Source organism: Stigmatopora argus, chromosome 1 (assembly GCF_051989625.1).
Source record: "Stigmatopora argus isolate UIUO_Sarg chromosome 1, RoL_Sarg_1.0, whole genome shotgun sequence".
NCBI classification, from domain to species: domain Eukaryota; kingdom Metazoa; phylum Chordata; class Actinopteri; order Syngnathiformes; family Syngnathidae; genus Stigmatopora; species Stigmatopora argus.
Window position 1 is genome coordinate 20525939 of NC_135387.1, and position 12242 is coordinate 20538180.

At 39.3% G+C, this 12242-nt stretch overlaps 1 protein-coding gene across 2 annotated transcripts in view; it reads left to right on the forward strand.

The window, feature by feature from the left end:
* The first annotated feature begins 1421 nt into the window (after positions 1-1421).
* Positions 1422-12242, forward strand: part of opn7b (opsin 7, group member b) — a 29155-nt gene continuing 18334 nt past the window's right edge. For both annotated transcript variants that reach the window (XM_077614926.1, XM_077614935.1), the window contains exon 1: positions 1422-1704. The gene's annotated coding sequence lies outside the window, so the exon portion shown is untranslated. The remainder of the gene's footprint in view (positions 1705-12242) is intronic.

A 12242-nucleotide genomic window follows, 5' to 3' on the forward strand; every position in this document is an offset into this window, starting at 1 on the left:
GTCTTACAAGGGAAAAACAGGAAAATAAAATATATGAGGCCTATATTATCTCACTAAAATAAAGAAAATCCAAAACCTAAACCATGTTTTAACAGTTTCTTTGTGGACCGGCGGACCATTTGCTTTTGGATGAAGACCGTTGAGTGGGGTGAGAATAGGCATGAGCTCCTCCAACGCATTTACGCCAATTAGCAGATTTTCTCAAGTGTCTTTCATAAGACTGCCTAGCAGCCTAACAGAAGGGAAAAACTGGTTTGCTCAGCAAAAAGGTAATGCGTGCATGAAGGTTTAATGACTAGATGAAGTGAATCTGGCTAAAAAGATTAACCAAGGGAATGGGCAATAATAACCTACATCTAACCCCACAACCGAATGAGCTGAATGCCTCTGTATTAATAAATTCATATAAAAGACAACATCAACAGTTAAGTTTCTACAATGATTAGACAGTTTTAATATATGCTGTTGAAATAGTAATGAATGAAAGACACCGAAGCTCTGAAAGTAAACCCATCTTTCGCAGCATAACAATAGCGTGGCCTTATATCCATGAAATTGTGACTTACACCATGTGCAAGGACACACCCACCCTTTACACATTTCAGCATACACTACCAGTGTAGTAGTCTGCTATTAGTCTACAAAACAAAACAAAACAAAACTTAACACGTGCACTGGTTTGTGCTGTCATGAAAAACACATGCCAAGCGTTTTACGCTTGAGTGTACGTGCACAGAGAACAGAAATGTGACTCAGAATTATCATGCATTCAAGGACATAAATGATTTGTTGTTTACGTTCTAACACTGTGCACTTGAAGTACATTTTACTCAAAGGTCACGTGTTTGTCTACTCCTTGCAGCTTAGAATCAACCACGGAGTCTTTTGTTTCTGTCTTATTATTATTATTATTATTTTAATGCCTGCCCTTTACAGTGAGCTGCTCTGGAGTTTTCAAAAATTGCATTGGAATTAAACTTGGCAAATGTGAATATAGGCACATGCACAGTGTGCCTTAGCCAGTGGCAACCATCTAGGCTCACTAGCTAACATTAACCATGACATTTCACTTGCACTTCAAAGTAAAGCTGTGTCACCCATGTCACCCTCACCCACCCTGCAGAAACCCTCATGCGAGAAGGTTCCTTCTATCCTTTTCCGGTTTGAAAGGCCAGAGTATTGTTGAAAAAAATGACATTTGAATCTATAAACTTATGTTGTGATATTGAAACCCATTGAAAGGCAATCTGCATTATAGAAACAACCCTCGGTGAGAGTTCTGTGTTTCCGTGTGAGAACCAGAAAGAGAGATAGGGTGGAGAGGGAGATAGATGCCGTGTGGAGAATCCATGTGTGTACAAGAAAGCGCTTTAAGTAGAGAGGGGGGAGCAGAGAAAGCACCAGAGATTGGTAGAGTCAGAGCAAGCCACAGCGTGGAGGGAGAGCAGCAGCAGCCCCCGTCTCTGCCTTCTGGATCTCCCCGAACTGAGTGCAGCCTAGGGCGGCTGCTGCTGCTTGCTGTCGGCGGGTGGATTCTGCAGCTCTGTACACAACCCACTTTGCCCAGTGACTGCACATACAGAGTCTACAGATTGCACTATGCCTGCACATCTGCTTTCTTTACTGCCACAGTTAGAAGGTTTGATGCGTGCGCTCTGGACTTGAAATACCAATGACCCCTTGCCAGCACACCCGCTCATTAAGGTAGGCGCACACCTTTATTTGTACCTTTAATTAAGTTTGTTTTACAACAAACACTTAGAAGTGATTTAAACTTCACCCAAGAATAGGTTACATAAATCAATCTGCTTTAATCTTTGCTGTTTATAGTATGTACACAAATCTTCTTTTTATTTAGGGGGACTTTGCTTAATATCATTCATTTACTGTAGTTAATGTTGTTTTTAATGCCTCACAGCCACTATTTTAAGTGTCTTGTTCTGAACGATTAACATGAGACCTCAACTGCTATAAAATAAACGTGTAAATTGGAAGGAGCGTGTGATAACTAAAATCCGGACTTGATGAGGTGATGCTCATTAGGGAGTTGTCATGTGGATAGCTTTGCCATGACCTCTTATGTATCAGAATGTTCTCGTAGTAGAAAGAGTATGAGGATATTAAAACATGTGATGATCTCCAGTGCAAAGTCACAATCTGTCTGTACACATTGCTTGAGCAGGTACTCCATTTCAACAAAGCCCTACCGTCTCCATGTGACTGTGGTGCTGCTTGTAATTGAGATACAAAGAGGGACAATCCAAAGTCAACATGTTTTGAAACATGAACTGGAAGCCTAGCGGGGATTTTCACTGCAAGCACACGTGTGCTCAACCAGGGTATTTCCTTTACCTCCAAGTTGTAGTGACCTCCATAAGTACACATGACTTGTCCTACTGGCAAATATTGATGTGATTGAAAGCCATTGGAAGCTCTTCAGTGTCAGTGCCGGTTCTTAAATTCATTACATTGTGGCTAATGATGGTATAGATCATTCATAAAAACACAACTATTTACCCTACCCCTGGTGCTTATTTGAGTTCAATGATTGGAAAAGATAAAATATTTACCAGTAAATATAAAATAAAATAACATTGAAACATTGAGACAGTCCCAGCAGAAATGATAGCATAAGAGCTGGCCGAGTCACAAAAAGCATCAACAATCTCATTCCTCTGACATAATATTTTCCAAAATAGGGTGAGGAAGACAAACCCCTAAAGTGATTAACTAGCTAAAGTATATTGGTGAAAGCCCACATCGAATATACCTCATAAAAGACAACGTATTTGTCAGTCATGATTCGAGAATAAAAAAACAATTTGATTCCAGCTTTAGTATGCCAAATATATTCCCAATTCCCAAATTGAGGAGCACAATAAAAGTGTTACGTGGTCTTGAGAGAATATTTCACAGGAGAGAAAGTGGGCAGCAGAATTCTTTTGTTGGTGAGGAACATGAATATATGTCTCTCTAGTCAGTCAGGGATAGTCTAAGATAAGAAGTTTTTCCAAAACTGATTATTTTTGATAGTTCTCATGCGGGAAAAAAAGTAGCCTGCCCTCCTTGGTCATGGAGGAGTATTTTGGTATCCACTTAATGAATGAGAGAAGACTGGAAGGGAACATAGACAAGCAACAACAAGCCGTCATGCGCATGTTGCAAAATTACCAACACCAAGTCTGCCCCATGCTGTGCTGGTCACGTAATCACGTAAATAGATCGCTATGTTTCTCGGTTGGCCTGTGAACACCTTGGAATGCCCTTGAAGGAGCTGCTCGAGGTGATTGGGAGATGGAAGTTGGGGTTTTCCTGCTTTGGGTGCTGAGTGGGGAAAACATGGATAGATTTATGGATGATTAATAGTAGTTGGGGTGGAAATGATAAATCTGATGGCATCAATCGCCTCACTAAATAATTTTCCGTCTGCAAAAAAAATCATTACACTCTTAATGGAGTGATAATTGGCCTGGTTCATTCAACAAGTCTACATACTGTAAGTGATTCTGTTTCATTTTAATTGCTTCCGTGTGTGACATTTATGCAACCCAATTAAAAAGTATTGCTACTACTGTGCAACAGTACAAAGCTGTTGGCGACAGATTAAGGAGGGCAACTTTCAATGGCATGCGAGGGCAGAGTTGTAAACAATCAAATCACGGATCAGTTCAAGGCCTTACAACTTTAAAGACAAGGTCAAGTTTTCAAACTACTGGACCTTTCCCTTTCTGGCTTTTAGATGCACCCACTTCCTAGGAAAAAACACCTTCTCTTCCTCCCCATAATGGCGCAAGCTATGTCATTTGTGAGGTTTTAGACCAAGTGGAAAAGCTTGTGTGCATTTAAGCATTCAAACGACCCGATAAGGTTGCTGGAGGGTTTCACTCCCCTCATCCCCTATCTTATAGATTGCTCAGCATAATGGAGAAGTTGGAGCCATCCTCTCTTATATGGGTGAAATGCAGCGTGCACATTATAACATAAGTGTTGAATCACGAGTGGAATCATGGGTCCTCAAAGCGGTAAAGTTAACTTTGTTTATCTATACTATCATTTGGCTCTACAAATCTCAATTCGGCATGCATTTCCATTTCAATTTTGTGACTGAGATGTCGATATTTGCTGTAATTACTACAGTTCGCTTGCAATATGTGAGACTTCAACAGGGCCAGTTTAGGAGTTTGAATCAGCCAATACACTTGAAATTATAAAGACATGTTTCTTGAAACTGTTTTCTGCAGCACATTTCTAAAGTGATGATTTACACTGTAGAACAGCGGTCCTCAACCTTTTTCTGACCGTTGACCGGTAAAACTCTTTCTATTTTCTCGTGGACCGGCTAATGGGAAGGGCGACAACTTAAAACAAAATTGTGTGGGTTGGGGTCGGTTCACGAACAACGTCCACGTTGCCAAAAAAAAGTCCCAACCATAATGGAAATTATTTGTTATTATTATAACAACTTTTTAATATTGACAAACTTAATATTTATTACGCTGACACACCAGCATCAGGTTGCTCATGACCGGTACCGGTCCACAGACCGCTGGTTGGGGACCACTGCTTTAGAACATCACTTTAATTATGTAGATTCTACAGTGCGCCCATAGATCACTCTCATACTCCATCACTCTGTTTGTTCTTTTCTAACATCTTGCAGAAAAGGGCTGAATCCAACACATGAAGCACTAGCCACACTTTTGGCCTCTAATAACCTTCTGCCATGTTTTAAATTAGAAACGAGCTTGATTTTTCATGCTTTTTAGTAACTCGCATTCTAATAAAAATATAATACAAGATCAATGTGAGATGAATGAAATATGAATTTACCTATAATGAGCGTTGCACTATTAAAGACAAATGATTGTTAAGGTGATCTACACCGTGTAGATATCCATTCAACCTTGAGTGTTTTATAGCAATCACATTCTATCTTGAGAATAATCTAATTTTCTCAAGATCATGTACATGGATGAACTTTTGACTGTACTGCAGTTGTGCTTTGAAATAGGAGTTTAATTTATGGCCTAATAATGCTGAAAACCCAAAACACTAACACAAATCATCCTTTCCAACTAAAATTAATGTCATCCAGCCCTCCTACAAAAACAAAACAAAAAAAACATCAGCCTGATGTGTATCTGAATGAATGATGAAGGAAAGAGCTCCATATCTTTGTTTTCATAACAACGTACAGTAATAAAACCATTGAATAAAATTATAAGAGAGGAAACCATTTTTCCACGGCATCAATTGATTGGCCATTGATTGTCCTGCTTTTCTGGTATGTCTGACATGGCCGTCTGGGGACAGTAAGGCAAAAAGATGGCTCTGCTGTTCATTTAGCTGCATCAATTCCTCTTAGCTCATCAGTAAGGCATTAGTACTATTTTTTTGTTCTTTGTGGATGATGAACAATATGTGACTGAGAACTAACTGTCTTATTGTCTTTCTACGTGTTTTCCTGCACCATTGCTTCGAAGGTTTGGGATTGGCGTTAATTAATGTTAGCATTAAAATAGCAGAAGCTCTCTCATTCTTTCAAATGTCTATATTAAGTTTGACAGTAAACTAACTGGGTGTAGTAAAAAAAATAGCACTTTTCAGTTTTCACTGTCTGTCAACGTGCCACTTGTTGTGAAGTGAGTTAACATCTCTGCCACCTTACAGCACAATTAAAGTAAGTTTCTACTCACAAGTCAAATTTAAAAAAAAATTGTCAAGTCACAAATAATATAAAAAAAAATACTACCTCAAAGCACTATTGTTTTCCACTGTGTCTTCTGACTATACTGGCCTAGTCAAAAACAACTCAATAACAAAGTATTCTTTTTCTCTCTGCCTGTAAACAACAATTGAAAGTGAGCATTTTGGGGTAAATGTTAGGAACACATGGGGTTGACAGGATTTACCATGGTTCCCCAGAGACCACCGATATACTATATATTACACTTTTCTCATTTCAGTACTTCCCTCAATTTCATTCTTTTCACCAGGCAGCTTTGCAATTTGTATCTCAGATTAAGTTACTGTATATCGAGAGAGGATGCTGGGTTGCCATAAGCAAATTTCACCGTAGATAATCAGTTTTAGCTTACATAGATGCACCAATCAATAGAAAACCCAGGCTTTACAATGTCAGTTTTCTTTCACATATCACCCACAGACTTATCCAATTGTACATACACCAATGTTGACATGCAAATTAAATGAGGACATTCATGACATGGAGTATAATAATGGCACAGATCTTACTGGTATCCAATTCATGTGCCCAGGAAAATGTTCGTGTGAATATGGAAGTTAAAAATAAACCAGTTAACAAGTTAGCACCTGTGTGTTTCCTATAATCATTCTAAAATGTGCAAGTTATTTGAAGGTTGTGAAAGAAGCTCGCTATATCCATGGCTTTTTTTCCCAAATAATTGCATACATAGCAAACAATGAAAACACATAGAAAAATGTGGCGGAGGGACAAACTTATAATTAGCATCATCACTATCATGATAGGATTGCTGCTGTCTACTCGTTAACACATATAAAGAATGTTTAGACTTTAATCCTCTTGTCAGTATTGTTCCATTTACGAATACACCTTAGTTTTTCTGAAGTAATGGCTCCTAAAGCAACAAAAAAGGTACACACCTTCACATGAATGCGGAATAATAAAATCAGTGGTGACAACAATGCACATGTGATCTTAACAATGCCATGCTGTGGTACACTCAGTATTTCTTTGTTTTTCTCTTCTTTTTTTGGACCTGGTTTATAAATATCAGTGTGATTCCAGCAGTAACCCATCCATGCAGCGGAGAACACTGCTGTGTATGATTTCCTACAGTGCTATCGAGTGCTCCAAGATTTTAATCCATTCTCACAGGTTTTTGTACCTCCATCTATCTATTAGGTTATCTGAGCTATTTTTCCAATGTGTTACAGTAACTTATTGCCTGCAGTTGACAACGTTAGACACCCAATTATTTCACCTGGCATACTGGCTGTAAATGTTCACGTTTCAGTGATTTATGTAGACGGTGTGAGGCGTCAATTCCAGGGCAGCCCGGTGGGAGAGCGATTAGCGCGTAGGCCTCACAGTTCTGCGGTTGAGGGTACGATCACAGTCGATCAGGTCCTCACTGTGTGGAGTTTGCATGTTCTCCCCGGGCTCACGTGGGTATTCTCCGGTTACTCCGGTTTCCTCCCACATCCCCAAAACATGCAATGGTAAGCGGTGTGAACACTCTAAATTATCCCTAAGTGCGAGTGTGAACGTGAATGGTTGTCCGTCTCCATGTGTCCTGCAATTGGCTAGCCACCGATACAGGATATCCGCTGGCTGGTGCCCATAGTTAGCTGGGATAGGCTCCAGCACCCCCTTAGTGAGGATAAGTGGTTTAGAAAATGAATGAATAAATAGACGTCCATTCTGATTTGAGTGGGAGATTGATCACAGACAGCCTCTCCCCGTCAAAACGGGATTGGACATCTAGCGCCATTAATGGCAGCAATGAGTTATTATTGACATATTTCTGTAAAATAAACTTGACAGCCACAAAGACTGTTTTTCCCATCTGCATGTTAAAAATAAATCGTGTCAAAGGGAATTTAAGTTAACGCCTTTATTGATGTGTTATATTGACAGCACTAATTGAAAGTTATTGTGTTGATTATAGCCTATCCAATCAAATGTGAGAGCTGGAGTGTGAAGCATTTTGGGGGCGTTGGAAGCACTTATGGGAGATTTCAGACTCAAATTGATGGCTCTTGACACAGGGCAACTTCCATATGGAAAATAATCCCTCACCAGTGTGGCAAGAATGAAAATGCTTTCCTCGCCACACACTGTTTTAATTAGCCACAGTCGATATGGGAAACGGATAGCGCAAACGCTGTGGAGTGCGCATGACATCATGGAAGTGTTCCCTTCATACTTTGAGTTGCACCTGTACATGCATTATCAACAGCTACAACAAAATATCTGAACTTATCACATTTCTTTAAAATCCACCAATTACTGACATTTCAGCTCCTATTAGTTTCCAATGGAAATGCATTAAATATCTTTTGGTACCCTGCGCCCATTATAAGCATGTGTGAGCACAAAGAAAAGCCAATTTAGTTGTGGTAATTACATTTCAAAAGTTACCTGATTCTTTACTCTTTCAAAGAAATAAGCAAGCAAGAAATAGTTGGGAATCTTCTGTAAAGGCTTTTACAACGTAACACTAAAGCTAAATTACATCTGATGTGCAACAGCTGTGGCACGGAATCTGCCATTTCAAATATGGAAGCCTTACAATCAGTGTGTGCAGAGATTTTTCATATTCCCTTATCTCATCATCTACTATAAGGAGACTCTCTCTCTCCCAACGTAACACAAGTAACAAGCTTGTATAACTATAATAATATGATGCTTTTCAGAAGAGTACAGTGATCACTTGCTGTTCCATGGTTTGCCTCTCATGGATTTAGTGCATCGCAGGGCTTTTAAAAGTATTCATCAAAAACTAAATTAATACGCGTTGCTTCATGTGCTTCAGACAAGAGAAAATGTTTAGTGTCATGGCAAACATGACACAGGGGCTTCAGACAGACCCACGGGTAGATTGGCCAATGAGAGGACCAATAAGCATCTTCGCAGCCAGTTTTAATAAAACTTCTATTAATAAATCCACACTCTTGGCACCATGAGACATGATGGTTCTGAGAAAGAAATGAAACAACTTCACGAACATTTGAACAAGATATTTTCTTGACTCATTATAGTCATGGAATCACGTTAGAAGCTGCTGTATTACTCAATATAGATGTGACAGCTGCTTGTGGGAATAAAAGATCATCCCTTCATTTAACAGCAACCGACCGTGGAGCCATATAAAACTGCAACTTGGGCCAGATCCAGATTTCTGTCTGCGATTTGAGAGTCAAGGGTGTAGAGCAGGGGTCGGGAACCTTTTTGACAAAGAGAGCCACAAAAAATTCATATTTTCTAATGTTATTCCTTGGGAGCCATACTCCGAATTTAAAAGTCAAATTACATGTAAATGGGTGCCTTTTTTTGTTTGTAATTCCACCACTTTTAAAGTGGAAAAAACTGAATACTTTTGACCACATTCTTATGCAGTTGCTAATGCATTCCAGAAGTCTAATGCACTGTCACCAGCGGTTTCCGTATTTTAGCTCACAGGTTAGCGGAGAGCCAGATGCAACCATCAAAAGAGCCACATGTGGCTCCCGAGCCATAGGTTCCCTACCCCTGGTGTAGAGGAATTTAATGACCTGAATATTTGTACTACTACGATGAGGTCTACCAGGATTTGTTATCGAGTTGAGTTTTTTCTGTGTTTTCTGGCTTTGCGACAAACGGATGGAACCATTTTGAGTATGTCATGCATTTATTTCTGTATTTTCACATAAGCAGAAGAGGGGGGAGCAAAAGCATTTTTCTATTGCTATTATGGTAAGAATAATTTCCTAAATAGAGCCAACTAGATGAAGTTATGTTTGTTGGTGTGGTTATCTGCTGATAATTATGTAATAATAATCATCTTTATAGGATAATTATGTTACAATGTTTTTCTCTGGGAAATAGAGCCACTCTGGAAACACTGAGTGCATTTAGGCTATGTGACACAAACACATTGAACCATTCGCTATGTACAGATAAAAGTCGTGAAATTTTGATTGGAATGGATTGGATAACTTTATTCATCCCATATTCGGGAAGGTGGAGGCAATATAAAGTGACAGCAAAAATAATTATGATCAACAGCCCTTACATATGTAATGTATTTATTGTATAACTACAGTGATATGTTATGTGATATTTTATGTCAAAAATGCCTTTCCTATATCTGCATTCTCACCCTCTTGCTACTGTGACAACGAAATTTCCCGAATACGGGATGAATAAAGTTATCCAATCCAACCCAATCCAATATTGCCATTATGAACATTGGTATTTAAAAATCATTTATGGTCATTTTGATGATTTTCTCCTAAATATGTGAAATCTCTTGAAAATAAGTGCAGAAAACATGATAATTTTATATTAGGCAAACATTGTTGAGTCTTTTCGCTTGAGGCAGTAGAAAAACCTTGAAAAATTACTTTTGCAAGCCTATTTGTGATTGTGGGAATAACATATCTGTCAAAAGTGGTCCAAGAGTGTCATAAAAGTATGTATTGTTTTATACACGGGTGTGCATTACTCAAGTGGGTTTATTCAAATGGATTTGACTCTCGTATAAATGGCCCCAGAGGCAGTGACCTTAATATTCAGTCTTCTGCAAGCTGGGGCGAGGCGGTGTTGTGGTTCGTATTGCTGCCTCCATGTCTTGCATATTTACACCATTGTTCCTTAAGTCAAAAAAATAATCTAAAAACAATTCACTCGAGTTCACTATGCAAATTTTGTAAGGCCTCTTGCAACGTTTCCTGCTCCCATTCCGAGAGATAAATCACCAATTTAAATATGTACCTGTGATTGATGGTAAATCCCTATTGTCTTTCTTCTTGTCTTTCTGTTCCAACCCGAAAACAGAACACAAAAAAAGAAAGTGACACAGGTGGGAGAGAAGAGGGAACTATCAGGATACCTGCCCAGCTTCCTTACATTTGGGGGGAAATTTAGCTATTTTCTTATGAAAGCTAGTGTGGACTTTGGGGAAAAACAAATCAACACGTAAGCAACAGAAATAACATGAAAAAACAAAAAAAACATGACAAAGATGCTCGGTGCATGAGTAGGGCAGGAGTTCCCTCCTATTATACGGTGAGAAGAAGGCATTGAGTAAAAGGCTCAGATAAACGAATCAGATGAAAATACAACGCAAGACAATGACTCTAAATGGGACAAATAAGGCATGAGCAAGAAGCAAAGCTTCTGCCAGAAACCAGAAGAAGCCAGAAGAAAAAAGAACAGAATAACAGACCCCACAGATTGATAAATATACCTTATGGAATTGGACGAGTGCTTTTTGTAGGCATCTCAGTCTCATAGCATTCTCGCTTCTGCTATATTGTAGAGTGTTTCGTACAACATAATTGCCACCTGATTTTGCCATTGTTAAAATGTTTTGAACAAAAGCAAAAAAATAAATAAAAGCATGCAAGAAATAATAAAATGGAACTTATAGCCAGTGGCTGAAGAGTGAGGCAGAAATGATAATCTAAAATATAATGGGAATATTGAACCATAAATTCAGAACGCAAAAGTGTTTTTCGAATAGAGAGTGAATAGGCTGCCCTTCACCCATCCCAAGAATGTTTCAAAGTCAATACTTGATGCATTTTCAGATTTAATTCACAAACCCTGTGTTCTTTTGGTACACTAATGTGTTTGAGTATAGAAGCCAACAATGCCAACAGTAAAGAGAGAGTAGATACAAATAGAGAATGACAGATATATGTGGAGTAATATTTGCAACTGTCCATTAACGAAAGCTGAAGGGCCTCATAGCGAGTTGTCGCACATAGCTCCAGGCCTCCCTGTGGCAGAGAATCATCTCAGTGACTGAGCACATTGAGACCCATGCGAGGAACAGAGGGTGGTGGCAGCAGGACAGCTTGCAACACCATTTGAAATGCTAAAGGACTGTTCAGGTCTGTTAATTCAAAGGTTATGAATCCAGAAGAAAGGAGACACCTATATTGGGAGTGACGCTGGCAGTGCCTGGTGTAAAATTAAATGTTACATTAAAAAATGCTTGACAGGGGCACCTAGTAACTAATGGATTTGCACTGGGGACATTAGACAGCATCGAAATATACGCTGAAGACATGGCTACATTAACTACATAAGAACTGGGGATTTGAAGACAAGCACTCAGAAAATCAATAGCTCCCAAGTAAACAAAATTGGTAAAAAATATAACATTTAACTGCAAAGGAAATTAACGACTTAACGTATGTGCACGTGTCTGTGTTACTGTGTGTAGCTGGTGTTGGCGTGAAGACGGAAATGCACGCGGATCAAACGGAATTAAACTACTTCAGCTCAAATAAGCCTCTTGGTCCCTTCAAATTTACATCCACCCTATTGCAGGATATTTCAACGTCTGACTGTTGCAAGGCTCTGGTCGACTGGTAGCACAGGTCTCAAGGCAGCTCACACTGCTTTGAAACAACAATTATCAGCCAGCTGACTTTGACAAAGGTGCGACAGTACTTGACGGGTTGCAAGCATCTGACGGCAGGTCGCGTAGGTTTCTGGATTCGCAAGCGCACAGGAGAGACAGGTC